Genomic DNA, 18,601 nt, shown 5'->3' on the forward strand with positions numbered 1-18,601 from the left:
AACAGGACGCTTTATCTTTCTGGCTTACACACTATTTTAATTATGCCAGTTGTGCAGGACTGGGCAGGCTGTCCCCACAGGGGCCATCTGCCTGGCTCTGGGCCATCACAGATAACTGGGGTGTCCCCAGAGAGCCCCATTCAAACCCCAGCTCTTGCTCCAGCCCCCACCTGAGCTTTAGCAACACGCCTGTTTTTTTTATTTTTCCAAAGAAATCTTAAGATAAGGTAAGGCTACAAAGGCTGCAGTAAAAGCACATGAGGACACACATCCTGTTCCACGCCAATTCCCAAAACTGTACCAACAAACAAATAGATTCAATTAACCAAGGTAGACTCCAGCCTGATTCAAGGGGATTGGTACATGTGTTATAACAAGATGCTGGAGCCGCCGCTTGATCACATTTACATGAAGAAATCATTTTATGCAAATCTCTTCTCCACGAGTGAAGGCCATGCAGGAGAGGAGAAACAGCACGGTACAGAGATTCACCATGCACAGCAGATGGGCAATTTAAGGCACATCATACAGTTCAGTTATACAAGACATATAACCTGAAGAGAAAGCGTGTAGCTTCCAAGTCATAAATTATTTATAAATAAATACAGCCTTCTCATGAAATATCCAAAAGGCCAAGCACCCATTTCCCCCATTAGTTTTCTCCACTTTCACAAATCAGAGGGAAGCTGAAGAAGAAAATCTCAGAAAGGAAGAGGGTGAACTTAGATGGTGGAGTTAGTTGTAAGCTTGCAGACAGGAGGGCAGGGACCGAAGGCAGGAGGACTGTTGTGCCCAACCACCTAGGAGTGAAGCAGCAGAAGGCAAAAGTAGGGAGCTAGAGAGGGCTGAGGAGTGAAACTGTCCCCCTGGGAGCTCACACTCTCCCAGGACTGTCACTGACAGCTTAAAATCACTACTTGCTATCCAGCAAATATTTCATGATTTTTTAAGAGAAATTGCTTAGATTCACAAATCAGCAGCACCATCCACACACATGGTGTGCTCTGTCAGCAGCACTGCCTCTTCAGAGGGCTGGCCAGGCTCTGAACAATACAGGGTGACACCTTCGTATTCAATTCTCCAGCTTCACTCAGCACATCTGCTGGGACACCTCAGCAGTTTAACACTTTCTGATCTTCATTACCCAATGCAGCACCTGCCCAAATTCCTCTGCAATGACCAATTCAAATAGTTTTTCATTTTCCTGATGTCCTGCCTGGTGACCCTCCATGCCCATCAGTCCAGATGCCCACCTTTTGATAGATGTATACACAGTTCATCATTTACTTTCATGTTGAAGACTCTTTGCTCTTCAAAGATCTTTGAAGATCTCAGATCTTCAGGCTCAGTTTGCATTTAATTCAACACTGTCTGCCTGGATGTTTTTTGTTGCAGTTCTTAGGGGCAGGCACCCATACGCTCAAGGATATCTTTGTAGTCTGAGTAACTCCCAACATTTGTGCTTTCAGCAGACCAGTGCTTCTGCTTGCTAATATACAGATGTGTTACGTGACTTTTACAACATGTTCAAGCAGCCTCCCATGCCAAGCCTGAGGATATTTTCTCCCTCCTGACCTCCTTCTCTTTCAGGCATGGAAAAGGTGTCTAAAAAGTTAAAAGATAGATGCATACACATGTTAAGTCAGACCTTTTCTGGAACTCTTCAAATTTTTGGTATCTCTGTTCTTTATATTGCAAATGGTGAGTTTGTCTAAAAGCAATGGGAGAGTAGAGTAGTTTTTGAATTCACTGCTCAGGCTACACATACAGTATAAGGCAAACAAAACACACAACACACAAAACCCCCTTGATTTATCTTATTAGCTACATATACTAGCATTACTGAAGCATATCAATTAGCTGCAATAAAAAGATGTAAATACCTGAATATTTCTACTCAGTTTTAGGAGTGACATGCTTTATATAGGCAAAAGTAAAAATAAACATACCTCTTGCATAATAAAGAGAAAATCTAGCACCAAGTGTCACTTCATCCCTGCCATAACTTCTCTGCACCAGGGGTTTGCATGTATAATCACTCTCATGATCACTGTCATGAGACATGAACAAGCAAATTCCAAAGTGATAAGAAATCTCCATTTTTAGTTATAAATATTCTCATAGTGTTCATGTAAAATTTGGCCTGTCAACTTCACAACATTTTGGTCAACTATGAAGTGTGCTTCGTAACCTTCCTAAATATTTTTAAATATTTTAAATGAATTGATATGTCGTGAGTTCCAATTTTCCCAAGTATTTTTGCTTCCCACAATGGAGATTTTAGGTACCAAAAACAAAGAACAAGATCTCTTTTCTCTAGGAAGGAATATCTCTCTTGGTTAAACATGTTCCTACCTAAGTCTACATCCACCTTCCAGGTTAGGTATTAAAAGAAGAAAGTTTACAGCTCACTAAGGTCTTCACTACTCTATTTCACATACAGCTGTCTCTTTTGAAGACTCTAATATTGCAAGCATATTCAAAACTTAAGCAGACCCAATCTCTCGTGTATGTCATTAAATGGGGAGGATCTGTACACACATCCCTTGGATGTCACCCTCTCCTAAGAAGGGGAACACTCATTCTGCTTTGGAAAAATCAACCAACAAATGTTAAGACTGCACCTCTTCCACCTCAAAAAAACTTTATCCCTGACCTAGAAAGCCTCCTATGGTCTCCAAGAATTTCATTAGCACAACAGCATTTAGACTGAGAAAACATAACCCATGTATCTCGGATCAGGCTCTGTGAATTATCAAAAATGATGAACAGGAAACAAATTTTTATGAAAAACACTTCGGTCTTTATTTTGCAAACAGAGAGTCAGGGGACAAAACCAAACTGGACATCAACAGTCAAAGGATAACTCTGCAGCTACTGCACTATGGATAAATATTAAAGCTATGCCTGTAATTAATATAAAATCAGTCTGCAAGCCAAAATGAGAAGGCAAAGGTCACTGATAACACCCCCACTGCTCCCACGTGCACAAGAAGCAGTACATTTGATGGGGTTTGTTTCCAGGCAGCTGTTCACTAGCCAGGAGGAGGACACCTGGACCGGCACGTGGTACCGGTATCGCTTGCAACAAAAGCCCACTCTGTGGGCCGGTGCTGATAAAATTCTGCTGCCTTGACTCTTGGATATGATACTGCTTAAGGCCTATTAGTAGGACAGCTAAGCTCAGCACCTCATCTGCTATTCCATGGAGGCACATGGGACACCAGGCTAGCTAAAAAAGGCTCGGAGACAGAGCTAGTAAGAACCAGGCTTTAAAGGAAAGGAAATACTTAGAAAAATCAAGACAAGAGGCTTGCAGAATAAGTGTTATTTGTCAAAATCATTGCAAAGAATGAGATTTTTCCTTATTTTTGACATATGTGGCCAGAACAGATGTGAAATAATTGGCTTTTTGCACACATCCTGCAGAAACAGGAGATAATGACAGATCCTGTGCCCCCAATGCTCCAGGAAGCATGTAAGTGTTTTTCTGTTTTAAAAACTGAAGGTGACACAGTGGGAGTGAACTAAGAAGCAGATATAAGGCACCAAGAATATGCTGCTATCCTTTTTTTCAGTGATAATGGAGAATATCTGTTACATTTTTAAAGAACAAATTAGATAAAAGTTATTTTAGAACATGCTCTCTCTCTGTCTGCAAAGGTGGCACAGAAGTGCTGCTCCCACCTATCCAGCACAGGTACTTAAGAGTGGCGTTAGTGCTGTCACAGGATCACAGAATGAGGTGGGAAGGGAACTCTGCAGGTCACCTGCTCCAACCTCCCTGCTCAAGCAAGGACTTCTACATCTGATTGCCAAGGACCATGTCCAGGAGGCTTTTGAGTATCTCCAAGACTGAAGACTTCACCTCTGCTCTAGTCAACCCCTATTACTGCTTGGTCACCCGCACAGTGAGAAAGTGTCCCCTGATGTTCAGAGGAAAACCCTCATGTTTCAGTTTTTGCTCATTGCCTCTGGTCCTGACATGGGGCACCACTGAACAAAGCCTATCTCTGTCCTCTTCATACCCTCCCCTCAGGTATTTATAGACACTGATGAGATGTCCTTGAGCCTTCTCTTCTCTAGGCTCAGCCCTAGACCTCTCAGCCCCTCCTTATACAAAGGATGCTCCAGTCCCTTAACCATCTTAATGACTCTTTGTGGGACTCCCTTTGGTATGTCCATGTCTCTCTTGTACTGGGGATCCCAGAACCGGACCCAGCACTCCAGGCGTGGCCTTATCGATGCCAAACAGAGGGGCAGGATCACATTCTTCCACCTGCTGGAAACACTTCTAATGCAGCCCGGGACACCACTCACCTCCTTTGCCACAAGGGCACACTGCTGGCTCATGTTCAATATTGTGTCCACCAGGATCCCCAAATCCTTTTTTCCAAAGCTGCTTTCCAATCGGCTTCTAACACATGCTGCTTCCTGGGGTTGTTCCTCCCCAGAGGCACGGCTCTGCACTTCTCCTTGCTCCTGGTACCTCCAATTCACAAGCTCAAATTCTGGATGTGGCATAAATCCTAGCTGCTCTCTGCAACAGAGCAGAAGGTGGCATCCCCTGGACACGGCTCTGACCAGCTGGGGTCAGCCACAGGTACAGCTGCCTCAACAGAAGTCAGACTCTTAGCAGCATGTAAATGACACAACATCCTCACTCCCATGTTGGCTACACCCTCCTGCAAACTCCACTTTGCAATCTTTATCACCATCCCCTAATTTAAAGCTCAACATGAACCGAATTGCCAGACTTTGCTTTTGGAAGTTAAACCTTTCCCGTATCGAGCAGCCAGCACCACCAGGGCTGAGGGGCAAAAATCCACTGGAGAAGATCATGAAGGAGTGAGGAAAAGGCAAGCTGAAGGTTGCAGTGCATGCCCTTCAGCCACAATGCTCCTCTACTGCTGAACTGAAACACCAAATCCAGGAAGAGAAAGCAGCACTGTGCTTCTCCCTGCCACCAAAACCTCGCTTTTCAGCTTGTGACTGACTTTATAGCACTATTATTATTATTATTTATTTTTTGCATGAGCTCGCTCCTATCTGCATAAAATCAGGCTAATACAAACACACACCACAGGTATTGGAGTGCTAATAAAATCAGCAGCTAGGTGTTTAAAAGATATAAATCTTCTGGCTCTGGTAATTTACATACAGCAATCTTCACACTTATTTTCTCTGAATTCCATCTTTCTAAGTGTCAGATGTTGATGAATTGCAGGGAGTATGATTTTTATTTTATGATGAACACTAACATTTCAGAGTTACACCTCAGAAAATCAATTATTACCTACTGACAGACAGCTAATACACAGAAATTTCTGAGGATTTAGGACTGGGTTTTTAAAAATTTTTTCTTATACACCAGACTAGCTAATTATACAGGTTAATACTTTATATAGAACATATAATTCCTCTGTGGAGCAGGGCACTCATCATGCCAGGTGGAACACAGAAAGTCCAAAGACTTTGAAATTCTCCATCCTAGGGATGGCAGCTCTGCAATGTATCATTTCTGCCTACGTCAGAAAACCAAGCCCACACAAGTTTTCTTTGTTACTACTTCCTGAATAAGATATTATTTCCTGTTAATTAAAACTGGCAAATCATGCTAATTTTACCCCTGTCCAAGAAGTAATATTTCAGGAACTCCCACAGCTGGAAGAAGCAAAGAGTGACAGAATCAACCAAGGCTTTCCAGTTTCCCATGTTCCCAGCCATGAGGTACAAACTTCCAGGGCTTTGGTGTTCTGGAGTAGCTACAATTAGCTCCTTGAGCCACCTCACTTCTGCATGGAGCCATGTCCTGTGGTTCTGTGTGACTCCACTGCTCCATGCTCCGTGGTCCACAGCTTGAGATAAAACCCCAGGTTGCCTGCCTCCAAGAACCCCCTAAGAGAAGACTCCCACTGCCCCACGCTATGGCACCTGTCCTACCATGCCAACATCTCTGTGGGTGATGGAAATAAAGACATGGCCAGGTAGGTCTGTCAATACCACCCCAGTGGAGTTTGGGGGCCCAAGACTTTGTTTCACAGACCAGGCTTCCCTCCCTGGGCCAGCTACAGGTGTTGATGTGAGAGTTGGGAACCAAGCAGAGCACACTGGTTGTGGATGCTGTGCCTGAATGCTGAATATATGGGGAACACATAAATGCTGAGTTACTGGCTGCCTGCTTGCTTTGCCAGGTAAACAATTCAACTCATTTCCTCATAATAATGACCTCCCATTTTGGTGGGAAATCAATCCTCTGTTTCTGAGCTAGTCTGCTTTCTTCAGCACTTTTCTAGGGATGTTTTTAACCAAACCTGTTGAGGAGGAGGAGGATGGTAAGAGAAATCACCTGGAAACCAGCACACATCAGTTCATTGTAACTGGTCAGGCCCCACAACATAACACATTCTCATAACCAGACACAGACACCAATTCTTTCCCTACCATTTCTCCAACTGCTAATGCTAATTAATTCCTGGTGTACATGCTCTCCAGAAATGAGATAGATGTGTTAGGCAAAATTGAAGACAGGGTCACGACTTGGTAAAGGGCTTTGGGGCTCACTCACACAAATTAAAATATACAACTGATATTGAAACAAAAATCAAGAGTATGAAACTACAGCTTCACATTAAGAATGGGGAGAGAGAAAAAAATAAAAAGAAAGTTAATTCTTGCTTTCACTTCAGTTGATATAACTGACTGGAACAACAATTTGAAAGACCCGACAGACTGTCTACCATGATACCTTGGAAAACTGGACTGTTGTACCATACCTCTGCATAACTACCATAAAATCATTTCCTAGTGCATTGGCAAATTACACATCCTATACTGCCATGATTATTTTTTCCCCAAATTCAGCTATACTGGCAACACTAGAAGGTAACTAAATGAACGCATCTCAAAAAAAAGAGAAAACAAAAAGGAAAAAAAAAATCGCATTAAAAAAAAGAAAAATCAAACTGCATTAATATATAATAGTTGAAGTAAAGATTAATTATAGGTGGTCTGTAGGTAACTGTTTACATGGAGTCCACATGCATAATGCCACATGCTACTATTCCCTTGAGTGATGAATTAATCCTCACAGAAAAGCTCTGTGACAAGTCACATCACGAGAGTCATGAAATAGAGGTCACTGTGCCAGCTAGCAAATGACACATTAAAAGGGAAAAAAAAAGGCAGAAAATGCTCTTTATACTTTCCACTTCACTACGAATGTGAGGGATTTATTTCACTAATCCATGGCTGGCAGTGTCAGAGCTACTTGGATCTGCAGAGACAGAGAGAAATATCCAATTTTCAAATCCCCTCCAGCTACATAAAGGTAAGAAAGAAGAGCACTTCTGCCACCACTGAGCTGTTATTGCACTGATGCCTGTATAAGGCCAATATTACTACCTGAAAAGGCTAAATTAGAGGCAGGCATACATCACAAACAGCTTCCTCCTGTAACTAGGACAGCCAATTAAGATGGTCAAGATACTGTCAAAACAAACCTTTTTATGTGTGATCAGCTGTAGTCTATTTTGCTTGCTCAATAACAATGTTGTATCCCTACATGAAGGAGTGTGAGGGGGAGGAACTGCAGAAGCAACCTTGCCTATCCAAATATGAGCTTTTTTAGCCTACTTAAGCCTTAAATCACAATTTACCATTCTGGGGAGAAATTGATCTCCTTTCTTATAAACTGTACTAAAAATGAGGCAGTACTTGACAGTACCTCAAAGTGTGAGACAGAATACACATAGCTAGTTTAGCCTTCATATATTTTCCTCTTTTTCCTTAGGCAAGCAAATCTATAAAGCCTCTCATTTAATGTGTGGGATTAATAAATGATGAAGCTACAAACAAGAGAGCCCCAACCTTCCATGATATGCGCTCAATTATTTTGCATTTAACAAGAGTAAAGGAAAATGTAATTAATTTAATCTCTGTAACTGTCAAACTAAATGACACAATCTTGCCTGTTACAACAGATAAGAAAAATACATTTACCACATCATCACAAAAAGTATAACTTTTACTCTGAATAGGGTTTTTTTTGTGATGTATTAACTTCCATCCCTGGGAAAGTACCTACCAAACACTGCAGCAGAGGTCATGGAGACCACGCTTTTCTTCACAACTAGGCTCTGGATCAGAGCTACTTTTAAACTAAGCTCTATGACAGCATTTCAAAAGAAAGCGTAATTATATTTTGGAATATGCTTGGTGAATATGCCTTGCTTAAGTAAGCGTGGAACTGCAGGTTTTCTTAAGTTTCCAGGCTCTAACAGTCTGAACATTGGTCTACACATTCTACTAAAAGGAAAAGCAGCTACTAATAAAGGAAGAAACTTCTCCATGCAATGCAGTTTTCTAGGATGTCACTCTCAACACCATCAATAGCAAACTCTTCAGCAGTTTCTTCCTGCATCTCCCTTTCACTCCAGTTTCCTAAGCCAAGGTCCACGGCTGTCAGTTGGAACGGGGGTAGGTAAGACAGCACTGCATATCCCCAAATCTGCGTCCCCCTTTCACTGCTCTTCCCAACTCCTGCTCCCATTACACATCTGACCTCATTAACTCTCACCCACCATGGCACAGTCCCTAAAATAGACCTTCAGGTCAGCTTTCTCTGTGCACCTCTTCCATTTTGAAAGTTTTCTTGCTTCCGTGTGAGTAACAAGGGCTACCAGCAGCACCCTGGATAAGGCTGCTCTACATCCCTGTACAGTGGCACTAACCCTTTCATACACCTCTGCAAATAGCTTGCCTAAGGCAGCCAAATATACTCCTTTGCCATTTTTTGTGGCCACACCCAACTGGTGGATCACTGCCATGTGGCAACAAGCATATCCAGATCTTTCTTGCCTTCAATCACTTCCAACAACAAGCTTCTAATCCCTTTGGCTTCAGCTGCGAAATTTGATTGATAATGGATTTTCCACTGATGTAGAATCAGGCACTTCGACTACACCACTATGAATTAACAGAAAACAGCTCTGTTAATCCCTGATAAACAAGCTTAATCTTTTGGTTTACAGATGAAGGAGCGAAGGCCCCCTTTTCTCCAACACCAGGCAGAATGTGACCACTATTTTTATTTTGGATTTTTTTTTTTAACTAAACCCAGTATTTTTGAGATGACAACACCACAGATGCACACATCTGCCAGATAAAACAGGAAGAGTTTGAGCTCTGAATCCTGAAGCCGAAAGCTGGGATCAGAGTTCTGGGACTTACAGGTACTGCACAGAAAGTGCTGTCATCTGAACAGCAGGCTGACAAAGCCTTTGCAGCATTCACCTTTCAATTAAACATGAGTTACATCTGAAACCTCACATTAAAATAGCTGTATGATTTGTTAGGGTTCTCTCTCAATGATGTGATTTGAACATTCCCTGTACATTAGCAGTAGTTAGGGCTATTAAACTGCAAGCAAGTATTAGGACCTTTAAAGACTGTTACAGAACCTGGCTATTAACTCTAAAGCAATCAAGCCATCAGGAAGATGAACTGATCTTACACTGAGGCAGTTTTTCCATTAAAATGAGATTTTGTTCGATCAAACAAATCACTTTATTAAGTCAGTGGGTAGCAGAATAGCTCTTCTTTTTTTCAGGACAGAAAATTCACCACTAAATTCGATGTCTAGTAAATAAGAACTCAATCACACAAGCCCTTGCTCAAATGAGAAACCATTGCTTACAAAGAGCTGCCCCGTTGCAGTCAGCAGGCTTAGAGAAGATACTTAATGGCAGTAAAATCTTAAAAGATCAAGCCCAAGTATCATAGTTGTAATTGGTACTGAACATCAAACAGCCCTTAATTTGGCATTCTACCCTGCCATGCACCAGATGCAAAATTTTCATTGATTTATTAATTCATCATAAGCACTGCTTCTATGCTAGGATGAAAAGAAGTCTTAAACCCAGCAGCTAAGCGGTTCCTGTAAAACACTGGATTGCCACCTATCTCCATAGGAGAATAAAATGTTTGTCTTTTGTCACGCGTTTCACTGCTGCTGTTTAGCTGGGTGACCTTTTGAAAGCAGCAATGGAGGCTGACATACACCTTCATTAAAGCAGTGCCTCCTTCTGCCCCCATGCCTGCAAGAACAATGAGCGCAGGAGAGAAGAGGTAAGCAGTCCGTGGAGTAATGAAGAGATTTTGTTTCAGGGGGTTATCAATTATTTATGGGTAAATCCCCAGATGAACACATCCGAAGCCGAACAGTTTTTAATGTTTCACTTCTGTACACGTGGCACAACACAACCAGATGTGAGCTAAATTGATGCCTGAGTATTTGAGATGTCAAATAGGGAGTCAAATCTGAACTTTAATAAATCATTTTGTGTTTTTTGAAGTACAAGTCTGCTAGATTTAAAGCTCTTCCCCACAATTCCTCCAACACTCTCAGAAATCATTCTTTATAGTATTTCCCACTCATCAAGACCTCAGCAAAGAAAAAGCTCATACTGAAGAATTTCTGTAATTATGATGACATAATCGTCTAAATATTCTAATACTCAAACTTTTATAAACATATGGCCCAGCCTCGAATGGAATTTTCATTCCATTGTGGAATGAAATGGACCTGAACTTTTCCCTTTAAGAAAAGAAAAAGTTATGGTCATCTTCTCCAAAGCAGGGTTTATCCTTTTCAAACAAAGCACTTGTTGTTAAAGTAAAATTGTTTTATAATTGTGCTTTTCAAAGAGAGAATCCAAAGGCTCCTTCTGTGAAATGCAAACATGCTTCTCCACAAAGCAAGGAGTGTAAAACCAAACAGTTGTATTTGCTAGGCTCGCCTTCCCCCCAAGTTTTTAAACTGTTTACAAATGCTGTCATTAAAAAAGTCACCCTGAACATCTAGAAATGAAACCAAATCCACTGTCACACAGTGGAAGTCCAGATCTGCAGAACTGTGCTTTGAGCTCCTCCTTCCCACAGCTTCCAACTAAGAAGGTGCTGCCAAAGTCAACACCACCACAGTCATACTTCAATGATTATGTCTACAACCTGTCACAGTGGCCCTGAGGCCACCTTTAACACCCAGTTCAAGCACTCTGTGAACCCAGCAACCAGAACTTGGCACTGCCAGGAAGTGCCCTGTGAAGGAATCCCCCCAGGCAGGCTGGCATCAAGCGAAGTGGTGGCACAGGATGCCCAGGCTGCCAGACATCCCAAACTTGGAGGTGCTACCTGGAGGGCTTAGCAACAAGGTGCAGAGCCAGGCTGTGGCCCAGGGGGAGCAGGCAGCAGTCTCTGCAGGTTCCCCTGCCTCTCAAAGCCTCATCTGCAAGCTGCCTTCAAAAGAGACAAGTCTGGGTCGAAGTTCATTGAATAACATGGTTTAAAGCACATGTGGGACAAGCACCTTCTGGCTTTTTTGAAGAACAACTGCAGGGGAAGAGCCAGGGTTATCTGGCATTGTCTCTGCCCCTTCCTGTTTAGGCCAGCACCTGCATGCCTCCAGGACTAAACTCCACTCCCATCCTAGCCTAGCTAAGACTAAATTTCTCCAATACCTAAAAAAAGCCACTTTAAAAAATCCATTTTCAATTCGTTTGCATTACTTTGGAGGGTTTGTTATGTATCTGGATGAAAGGAACCCATTAAGTACATCTATATTTACTTCATTACAGTGTGGCTCTTGAAGTTAGATGAAAAGATTTACTCTGGCCAAGTTTGTTTATTCATCAGCATCAGCTAAGATATGTTTTCAAAGGCTCATACTCATCACATTTACATGAAAGCACACAGATATTTTTTCAAGGGCTGTATCACATTCTGTGAGCTGGAAAAAGACAAAAGAAACTTTTGTGAGAATTACGAAATCAAGGATCAGCACAGGAACATTTTGTACCATTTCCAGTTATTTATGGGGAGGGGACGGACATTCTTTTCTAGATGGATTCATTCTTTTTCACCCTGCAGACTTATAAACAGGCACCAACTACAAGTGGATGATCAATCACACTATGCCCCTAGCCCAGATAATGGTGACTGGCACACTACTTACCCAAGGAAATCAGAAGTGAATAGTTTACCATGCTTGAAGCACAAGAGTTTAAGCAAATGTAGTCTCCCAAGTTTCTAAATTTTTTTTAATCTGCACTTTGACATGAGCAATTAATTTTTTTTTCACAGTGGTGTTGAATAAGAGCTCTTCATAACTACTAGCAAAGTATTACATAGAAATACAGCTCACCACTGACCAATCCCAGCTGTACAACTCCTAGCTATCATGTTAAAGTACCAAACATGACTTGGTACTTTAATATATTTTTTTTTTCCTCAAGTAATGTAAATATTTAAATGACATTTATGGACAGTATCTTCCCTCGTGAGTTTACACTTTCCCACGGAAGACTTACAGAGTGATTAACAATGCTGATCTTTATCCTTCACACTGACTATTCATTCATCCTTTCTAAAACGAATACTGCTTACATACGACCCAAGAGGGCTGTAACAAGGCAGTATTTATCTGCCCTAATAATCTACTGCCACTGCTTTAATTAAAACTTGGTTATATCACAGCCACCAAACCAAGGAACGCCTCTCATCTCTCATCATCTTCACCTGAGAGCTGTGCTTGGTGCCCCTTTGCAGGAGCAACCTTTGGAGGTCCCAACTCATACAGCTTGTCCTCACCACTCCAAGAAACAGTATTGGAAAAAGCCACTTCACCAAGGAAGAAAGGCAAAGTAACACTGCAGAGGGGGTTGCAGCCTGGGGCCCCAACTGAGTCACTGAGCACCTTCAGGGTGGTATTTACTCCAGTTCAGCAGGTCAACCCTGCCTGCATGGCACACAGGGGCTTTGGCAAGTGAGGAGCCAAGGGCAAAGTGAGTTGGATGCAGCATATATACCATGCCCATGGCAGACCTATGGAGTAGCTGCAACACTGCACAGCTGTTCAGAGTGTGAGGGATACCATGATGAAGATAGGGGAAACAGCAACCAAGGACACCTCAACAACCCTTAGGAAATCTGCAATTGAATCTTCAGGCTTCAGCTTCCCCACCTATGCAGCAGGATTTTAAAGGGCCTCCAAGAGCCCGCTTGAATGCGCAGTGATTTCCTAGTCTAGACTTCATTACTAGCAGTGTTACACAAGTGACCATGCACAGCTTGCCCTTCCCATGTTTCTACCGATGTAAACACTATCTGATGATACCAATGTTTAGAAACACACCATTTTCCCAAGGAAGAAACTGTCCTGAATTTCTCTCACCAGAACACAAGTTCTTTGGCATCGTTAAGCACAACACAAGCCCTGCAACTGACAGCATCCTTGGGATGCAGGGATGGGCTGCAATCATCAAGGGCAGCCTGCCTGCAAGCTACAGGCTGTATAGCCAGGGCCCCAGAACTGTGTCCTGTTCCAGCCATTGAACTCTACAGTACTATACCATCAGCATCAATGAGCTGATAAACAGATTTAACTCCTCTGTGTGTTAATGAAATCATCACTGCCCCAGGAAAGAGTATTGCTTCACTAAACGCCACTGCATAGCCAGTATGGAAAACTCAATTGCATTTCTTGTGGACTCCTCAGAACAGTACTTCTTAAAATATAAATTAGCTCTAGATTATTGAGCATTTCTTATTTAGGTCCTGGAATCCAGAAATCCTGTAACTTTAATAGCAGGATAAATGGAGATCTTAAATTATCTAGTAGCAGTAATTTGTATACCATATGTGATCCAAAACCACATCATGCCTGATGATGAAGACTTATGAAGACAGCACCTTAAAATGCAATGGATGACCTGGGTTTTTTTTATTAATTTAATTACTTTTCATAAAAGAAACTGAACAAAAGATAGGTGAGCTTGCTGAGCGCCACAACCTTTACTCACATCAGCAGTGTCCTGCCTTCAGAGCAGCTTCTCACTCAAAAGTTGCAGAGCCCCATTGCTGACTTGAATACTGATTTTATGTTAATAAAATCCTGTCTTGAAATTCTTGTTAAAGGTAAAACTGCTTTTGCACTTCAGGCCTGCAAAATGTTTTGTATACTGTATTCACAACTGTTTTTCAATGAGGCAAAAGACACTGTCCCCTCACAAGAGATGTTCCATGTGTTGCAGAATTTGGCCGTTGTTAAAGAAACTGACACCCGAATTAATCACTCCTCCAGTAAGGGAAGGCACTTTTGCTACAATGAAGCCTCGCATACAGGTATATTTATCAGAGTAAAATTTCTAAAGATGTTCCAAGTAAGAAACCCCGAAACTTGAAATTTCTGCTTCTGTATTCTCTGCAAGAAACAAATGCAAACCCAAAGTACTTCAATTTACCTACTGGTTATCTTTAGCAGTGCTTGCCTCTGCAAATTCTCTTAACACACTGCTCTGATCAGCATTCAACTGCAACACAGACTGCCTTCAAGAGGACTAGGGAGGATTTGCTTCTGTTTCTACACAGTGCGCTTATTATTTTTTTTAAAGTTTAAGTTAATATAACAAGTACTCTGGACAAAGTTATTGAGCACGGCTGCTTGGAAGTGAGAAAATATTTTCTACCAGAATTTTATCTTCGCTCTTTCTCTCTTTTCCTGCATTTGTTGCTTAATGGCTCAGTACTGTTTCAAAGGCCATTCCTTTTACAAGTGTAATCAACTCAAGTATTCAGCGCTACAAATGATGTATTACTCTCCTTAAAACCAAACTCCGAGAGACAGATTAAAAAGAAAGGTTAAAGAGCTCGATCATTCAAAGCATTATAGTTCAGACACCTATAAATCACTACGTTTGTTTACTCAGATAACTGGGTCCATTAGCGTGTGTACCACAACTTTTTGGTATGACCGTCTGCCAGGTTTTGTTGGGGTTTTTTCCCCCCTCGTACCAGCGCTAAAATAAGTGCTCCGAGCAGCACACGCGGCCAATGATGTGCTAGGACTAATTTGCGCTTGCATCTCTCTTCGCGACGCTTTGAACACCAGTCCCTGCTCTCTCCTGGTGATCCCTTCTCTTAAGGAGTTTCCAAGACCAGATGCCACTGCGAAACAAACTGGAGTCTGTCACCATGTAATAGGATTTGAATTAAAATATAGTCAAGGGACTGACTCGCCGGACCCGGGATGCGCGGAGAACCCCGCCGCCGCGGGATGCCGGCGCACTGCGCCCGGGCAAACGCACAACCCCGGCTCCTTCCCGCCCCGGCTCCTGCCCTGCACCTGTGACCGCTCCCGGACAAATTACCCCCTAAATGGCCGCCGTCACCGCAAAAGGGACCTCGGCCGGAAAGGAGCAGAGCTGCGGTGGGCGCCGAGCCGAGCCCCGCAGCTCTGCGGCGGCCTCACCACCAGCCTCCCGCAGCCGCGCAGGGACCCGCGCCCGCAGCGACAGCACACGCACACAAACACCACCACCCCCTTCCTCTCCCCCCCAAAACCCCCCAACAAACAAAAAAGCAAACAAACCGACAGATACAGCAACTTGCTATACCGCCCCACAACTCACCGGGAAGCACCGGCCCCGCGGAGAGGCGCGCCGGGAGATGCTGCCTCCCGCGGAGCGCTGCCCGCGAAGCGGAGCCCGCAGGGGCCGGGCAGAGACGAGGGGAGGAGCAGCAGCAAGTTGCGGCGCGTCTCTCTTTTCTCCCTCCTCCTCTTTCCCTCCCTCTCTCCCTCCCCCTCCTCCGCCCTGCGGGAGGGTCGAGGGGAGGTGGCTGAGAGGGACACAGCGCGACCGCGGAGCGCGGCGCGGGCGAGTGCGCGGCAGTGCGCATGTCCCGGCCACGGGCGCCGAGAAGCGACCGATGCGGCGGCGGCGCCGCGGGCAGGCAGCGCATCAGCGCTCACCGCGCACCGCAACCCCTGCGCGCCCCCTTTCCCCTCCCCTCCCGGCGCACCGCAGCCCTTGCGCGTTCTCCCCCCACAGCCCCCCCGCACCGCGCACCGCCGCGCCCCTTTGCGGAGGCTGCGCGGGGCAGTGCCGCCGCACCCCCTTGCTCCGCGGAGGCCTGATGCGGCGGGGAGGGGGGTGCACGGAGATGGCAGTCGGTGCCGGGTTGCCCACCTTGCAGCGCTGCCGCCGGCACCGGCGGTGGGGGTCTCGGCTGCTCCCGGAGGTCTGGGGTCGGCGGCCGCCGCAGCTTGCCGGAGCCGCCGCTTCCCCCGACTGCTGCACATGGGCGCCCGGTCTCCTTGCTTCTCAGCTGGAGGGTGCTACGGTGGCCAGCCTGGAAAAGGAGGGAAAAAGGAGAGTACGGGAGTCCTATTATTTTTGGGTTTTTTCTCCCGCTAAGTGAGTGTGACTAATTAGGACAGGTGATATGACAGAAGGGACATCTGCATAGTTATTGGTGGTTTTTTAATGTTGTACCGTGGTCTTTCAGCGAACGAAATAACCGTATTTTACATGATACAGGGAAGTGTAAGGACTTCAAGTGAAAGGCACTGTAAGTTCAAAGGCAGGAAAGGCTGCAAAGGCAAAATGCTGAACCTAGATCTCTGGGGATTTTTTAGAGAAGTTGCACAATTACCACAAGTTTCCACCCAGATGTAAGGACTGACCTAACACCCAGTGAGTTTCTTCCTGAGAACAAGTTCAAACCCCATATCCTATTCTGCAGTAAAACACAACTTGCATGCATGGCTGGCTCGAGGTTTGAGCCTGAATCTGCATTTGGTGCTTACCAAGCAAAGATTTACCTATGAAGGAAAGTGCTGGTTTTGTTTGGCTTTAATAATCCAAATACAGCATTACCATCAGCATTTTGATCTTCACCTAGTCTTTGGCAAGATTATAGCTCAGTTTATAATCTCCATGCACATCCATCCAATTAATCCTCAGAGGTGATCCTTTCTTCACATCATCTTCCAGTATTGCCAGCTGTTGGTTTTTTCTGTTGATTTGCTTGCCTTTTTTTTTTTTTTTTTTTTCCTTCCGAGCCTTCTTTAAGCTCTTTGTACAACAACTTCTGTCTTCACTGAGAGACACAGTCCATGTTTAGCAGAGTCCAGCCCATCTCAGTTTGTTCACATGGCCCCTGCAACAAAATGTGTATTATTCTATCATGTAGCCTGCCAGCTTGTGTAACAGCCAGCTGATGATTGTCATTTTACCAATCTGGTGTTGCTTTTCTTCTCTATTCCTAACTTGCCACTATACTGGCACGTTGTAGCTGACCTAATGATGTTTTTCTCAGACTTTGTTCTCTGGTTTCCTTTGCCCATCCTTCTTGCAGACAGTTTCCATCAAATCCTCCCATTAGTAACAAGCAGGCTTTGTGAAACCCCTCACATCTGCATCCACATCCCACATGGTGACTGTGCAATGAACTCAACTATCTGGATGACTTTAACTCTTTCCCCTCCAATTGTGTTGGCTTCTTGTCATTGTACAGTCAATGAAGATCTGCCATCTGGAGTCTTTAATCAGAACTTTTTACTACATCTGACCTTCATCATTCTAGACCAATGGTTCCCCAGTTCTGCTCAAAGATCACAGCTGTCCCATAAAGCCCTGGTAGGCCATCACAGCAATTTGGTGCCTTCATTGTGTTTTCACATTGTGATTACTAGGCAATTTTGGAGGCTAACAGTAGTGTGTAGGTCCAAAATGACTGGGAACCAATGTTCTAGCAGCTGCTCCCCTTCAGCTATGTATTTTTGCACAATTTGATGTCATCAGCAAAATGCAGTTTTCCTTGAGTCTTCACAAGGGAGGCGCAAAACATGCCAGTACACTGAAACACATAGGAACTTTCCATCTCTTTAAACATAGTGTAGACATTCCTGGTCCTCCAGATACTTAAACTAGTTTATTTGGATTTAATTAGTTGAAAAAACCTTCCAAAAAACATAAGCTAAACCAAAACCATATACTTGCTTTTGAATGAGTCACTATATATGGTATAAAAAGAGTGTAATATAACAATGTATATTCTCATTTTAACCTATACTCCTGTTCAAATGTAAACAAGGAAAATTTCTAACAAGAGGGGCAGCTCTCCTTTGCCTCTTCTTCTCTCCCACCTCCTCTCTTTCCTTTACCCTTTGGTTCCAAATGCTGTTTGGTTTAATTTCCTGTGTATTTGAGAAGAAAGTTATGATATGTCTCTCTTTTAAACAATAATTAAGGAAAGTGAGGTTTCCTCATTAACTAACCTTTGTTTACTGCCCTATTCAGCACACAGACAAATATCAGGAAGGAAAGGACAGATGCACAGAATGAAGGAGTGAAGGCAACCTGAGATCTCTTGACAAAAGGAAAGATCAGCCATAGACTCAAAATGGAGGGGCAGGTGTGGGGCTTAAAGCTAACAGATAGCTGGCAGAGGTGGAGGCAAAGGAACTAGGTAGGCAAGAGGCAGAGATGAAGTCCTTCAAAAAGGCTAGCAGAAATCAAGTACTCTTAGGCCTGATTAATTCTGCACTCCACAAGAGTGAAACAATTCCCTCCTGTCATTTCTGTGGCAGGCATTCCCAAAGGCCCCACGGCTGCTGGAGCTCCATTATCTGAGGCGTTGTGCTGATATGTGAATGATGTGGTTCCTGCCATGGGGGCCTTACTGTTGAGCCAAAATGCAATATAGGAATGTAAAAATAGCATAAGGGACCAGGAGAGGAAGGACAGCTGAAACCTAGCAG

The 18,601-nt window shown here is 43.8% G+C and overlaps 1 protein-coding gene across 2 annotated transcripts in view; it reads right to left on the reverse strand.

Annotated features, from left to right (window-relative positions):
- The window catches only part of PAG1 (phosphoprotein membrane anchor with glycosphingolipid microdomains 1), a 109,043-nt gene extending 92,785 nt beyond the window's left edge, over positions 1-16,258 (reverse strand). The window contains exon 1 of one of the 2 annotated variants that reach the window (XM_071737842.1): positions 16,026-16,258. The gene's annotated coding sequence lies outside the window, so the exon portion shown is untranslated. Of the gene's footprint in view, positions 1-15,467; positions 15,620-16,025 lie in introns of those variants that run through there. The other variant, XM_071737841.1, reaches the window with a different exon arrangement.
- Between the last annotated feature and the right edge of the window lie 2,343 nt (positions 16,259-18,601).

This window comes from Heliangelus exortis, chromosome 2, assembly GCF_036169615.1.
Source record: "Heliangelus exortis chromosome 2, bHelExo1.hap1, whole genome shotgun sequence".
In the NCBI taxonomy this organism is placed as follows: domain Eukaryota; kingdom Metazoa; phylum Chordata; class Aves; order Apodiformes; family Trochilidae; genus Heliangelus; species Heliangelus exortis.